Source organism: Aquarana catesbeiana, linkage group LG02, assembly GCF_042186555.1.
Source record: "Aquarana catesbeiana isolate 2022-GZ linkage group LG02, ASM4218655v1, whole genome shotgun sequence".
In the NCBI taxonomy this organism is placed as follows: Eukaryota; Metazoa; Chordata; class Amphibia; order Anura; family Ranidae; genus Aquarana; species Aquarana catesbeiana.
Window position 1 is genome coordinate 798,655,368 of NC_133325.1, and position 300 is coordinate 798,655,667.

Consider the following 300-nt stretch of genomic DNA (forward strand, 5'->3'; position numbering starts at 1 on the left):
GACAGAAATTCCCTGACAGGGAGGGATCCTCCACATAACAGAGTAGGTTCCCCGAGAGAGTGGAATCCCTCAATGCAGGGGTTCCCCCACAGATAAAAAAATAAAATAAAGTAAGGTGGTTTATTTCTCCAGCATCAACTCAGAGCCGAAACATGAGTTTTTGGGCTGGCGGACCCTTTAACGTGAGCCGGTTGTAAAGTGTGAGGCATAGTTCGTATGACAGGGAGCTGTGCAATGTCTCTGGAGCTTGCTCTCTATCTCTCCCTGTGTTAACCCAGCTTGGATTTCAGCACCAAACAT